Source organism: Berghia stephanieae, chromosome 1 (genome assembly GCF_034508935.2).
Source record: "Berghia stephanieae isolate SIO BIC M18660-M18661 chromosome 1, UCSD_Bste_1.3, whole genome shotgun sequence".
Taxonomy (NCBI): domain Eukaryota; kingdom Metazoa; phylum Mollusca; class Gastropoda; order Nudibranchia; family Aeolidiidae; genus Berghia; species Berghia stephanieae.
In genome coordinates, this window is record NC_088360.1 from 49,741,091 (window position 1) to 49,744,645 (window position 3,555).

The following is a 3,555-nucleotide window of genomic DNA, read 5'->3' on the forward strand; positions in this document are numbered from 1 at the left end:
ACAATACTTTCAAATCATTTTTTTTTGGGTTGTTCTTTGACTCAAATCGTTCGATTTCTAGTCTCCCTTCACTAGCAACTCACGAGCCGATTAGGTTCAGTCTTTTTTTTTTAATTCTCACAAAAATGTGTACTTTCGACGATCTGCCCTTATCTTATAGTTCTTTAAAGCCAGCGTCAATAGCAACATGACGCTTTTTGCCTCTGTCATTCGTAACCGACGTATTTTCCTTCCGAATCGAAGTGCGCTCATCTAAAAATAGCTGCTATCTTGTTGATGCTATGACGTAAGCTAGTAACTAGTCTCAGCCTAAGCTTGTGACGTCCTGCCTCAGCAAATGACTAAAACTTGGCCAAACTTAGTCCGAATGTGCCGTGATTTTAGCCTGGGACTTGTTTAGTCAGCTCACATGAAATCCGATTTTTTCAAGTCCTTGACTAAATTCAGAGATAGTCAGAGACTAAGTGCTAGTCCGCTATCATGAAAACGGCTCCAGGCCGGAAATTAGTTACACTCTGAGCAAAATCCACCTCCTTTGTGACGACAGCATTAAGTAAAGGCGATAAATTCATTAGCGCTGATTGTGCTTGCTTTAAATGTCAGGTATCATTAACTTCCTCGCGTTTAACCGTAGCCATCGTTAACTTATAGCCTGACACTGATCAAAAAATGACGTCAAAAGATAAGTCTTTTGCCACAAAATAAAACAAATTGTGAGATGTATTCAATAATAGTTCAACCAATGGAATCCCTTGTTTCCTTGAGCTCTACTAAAGACAACTCACTAGATGTTACACAAACCTAAAAAATGACGTCAAACTACAAGTCCTAGATGGTTCTAGTGTCAGGCTATAAGATAACAGTGGCTACGGTTTAACACACAGTTGTTATAATACATCCGTTATAATCCACACTAAGGCGACCGGACTCATAATATTTTGAATGTTTTCACGCTCCGAGTGATTTCATTCCTGTGTGTTCATATAAGAGCAAACCACGTAAGAAATACAAACAAGGTAAAGTGACACTACCATCATCACCCCAGAAAAGTGAGTGGAGCAGGCACTTATGTTGGTAACAACAAGATATGAAGTGAATAGAAAAGTGCCAGAAGACAATAGAGAATAAAAATTTTTCGCGGCGGTGGTGGGGTTTGAACCTGCGACCTTATTGGTACGACAACTCCGCCTGGCAGGTGAGAGTGTGGCTCTACCGTGTGAGCTATCCACGAACACAAAAATATTCGTTTCAAACTCAAAGTCATTACTAGATCCCTCTCTCACCCACTTCTTGAGACCGCCGATTCGTTCGTACACCACCATCGCGAATAATTTTGACCAGCAGTTAAGCTTAAGCCAATATTCTCAACACAAACATATAACATAGAAACGATTGAGACATTGAGTATGCTCGGTGTATGGGGTGAATTTTTAATTCAGAAAAGTGAGTGGAGCAGGCACTTATGTTGGTAACAACAAGATATGAAGTGAATAGAAAAGTGCCAGAAGACAATAGAGAATAAAAATTTTTCGCGGCGGTGGTGGGGTTTGAACCTGCGACCTTATTGGTACGACAACTCCGCCTGGCAGGTGAGAGTGTGGCTCTACCGTGTGAGCTATCCACGAACACAAAAATATTCGTTTCAAACTCAAAGTCATTACTAGATCCCTCTCTCACCCACTTCTTGAGACCGCCGATTCGTTCGTACACCACCATCGCGAATAATTTTGACCAGCAGTTAAGCTTAAGCCAATATTCTCAACACAAACATATAACATAGAAACGATTGAGACATTGAGTATGCTCCGGTGTATGGGGTGAATTTTTAATTCAGAAAAGTGAGTGGAGCAGGCACTTATGTTGGTAACAACAAGATATGAAGTGAATAGAAAAGTGCCAGAAGACAATAGAGAATAAAAATTTTTCGCGGCGGTGGTGGGGTTTGAACCTGCGACCTTATTGGTACGACAACTCCGCCTGGCAGGTGAGAGTGTGGCTCTACCGTGTGAGCTATCCACGAACACAAAAATATTCGTTTCAAACTCAAAGTCATTACTAGATCCTCTCTCTACCCACTTCTTGAGACCGCCGATTCGTTCGTACACCACCATCGCGAATAATTTTGACCAGCAGTTAAGCTTAAGCCAATATTCTCAACACAAACATATAACATAGAAACGATTGAGACATTGAGTATGCTCCGGTGTATGGGGTGAATTTTTAATTCAGAAAAGTGAGTGGAGCAGGCACTTATGTTGGTAACAACAAGATATGAAGTGAATAGAAAAGTGCCAGAAGACAATAGAGAATAAAAATTTTTCGCGGCGGTGGTGGGGTTTGAACCTGCGACCTTATTGGTACGACAACTCCGCCTGGCAGGTGAGAGTGTGGCTCTACCGTGTGAGCTATCCACGAACACAAAAATATTCGTTTCAAACTCAAAGTCATTACTAGATCCCTCTCTCACCCACTTCTTGAGACCGCCGATTCGTTCGTACACCACCATCGCGAATAATTTTGACCAGCAGTTAAGCTTAAGCCAATATTCTCAACACAAACATATAACATAGAAACGATTGAGACATTGAGTATGCTCCGGTGTATGGGGTGAATTTTTAATTCAGAAAAGTGAGTGGAGCAGGCACTTATGTTGGTAACAACAAGATATGAAGTGAATAGAAAAGTGCCAGAAGACAATAGAGAATAAAAATTATTCGCGATGGTGGTGTACGAACGAATCGGCGGTCTCAAGAAGTGGGTGAGAGAGGGATCTAGTAATGACTTTGAGTTTGAAACGAATATTTTTGTGTTCGTGGATAGCTCACACGGTAGAGCCACACTCTCACCTGCCAGGCGGAGTTGTCGTACCAATAAGGTCGCAGGTTCAAACCCCACCACCGCCGCGAAAAATTTTTATTCTCTATTGTCTTCTGGCACTTTTCTATTCACTTCATATCTTGTCATCATCACCCCACCAATCTAAACCCCCCCCCCCCCCCCCCCCCCCCATCCCACTCTTGCTTCCCATTGCCAATACCACCACCCCTCACTGCCACCACCAACACCATCATCACCATACCTAACCCTCAACACCCCGCTAAATAGACATGTCAAAGTATGTTGGCGCGTGCGCGGTCTAGCTGCTCACCATTGCCCTCTTTTTTATCAACACACACACACACACACACACACACACACACACACACACACTCGTATACACTTCCATGCTTCCATTATGTGGTTTGATTTTACATGGAGTCAGAGTGTGTGTTTGTGCATACATGTGTGTTTGTGTGTGTGTGTGTGTATGTATGTGTGAGTGAATGTATGCTCACCCCTTCCCCGCTCCTTTTTTTCCAATACAACTCACGATCCCCTTTTCTTCGGCGAAAAGAAGAAAAAAAATCAACCCAAACCGATATTTCGCTCCCGACCGACGTACATTCACCGTGCAGGCTTCCAATCGTGTCGTGTCTTTTTTCTCGTGGCGGAAGAGCGCAGTTGCGCACGCGCGGTGCGTACTCGATCACTACTCACCACACACATTGTATACAC

At 43.0% G+C, this 3,555-nt stretch overlaps 1 protein-coding gene across 2 annotated transcripts in view; it reads left to right on the forward strand.

The window, feature by feature from the left end:
• Positions 1-3,442: 3,442 nt before the first annotated feature.
• The window catches only part of LOC144976935 (sodium/calcium exchanger 1-like), a 152,438-nt gene continuing 152,325 nt past the window's right edge, over positions 3,443-3,555 (forward strand). For both annotated transcript variants that reach the window (XM_078921557.1, XM_078921574.1), the window contains exon 1: positions 3,443-3,555. This exon is cut by the window's right edge and continues 356 nt beyond it. The gene's annotated coding sequence lies outside the window, so the exon portion shown is untranslated.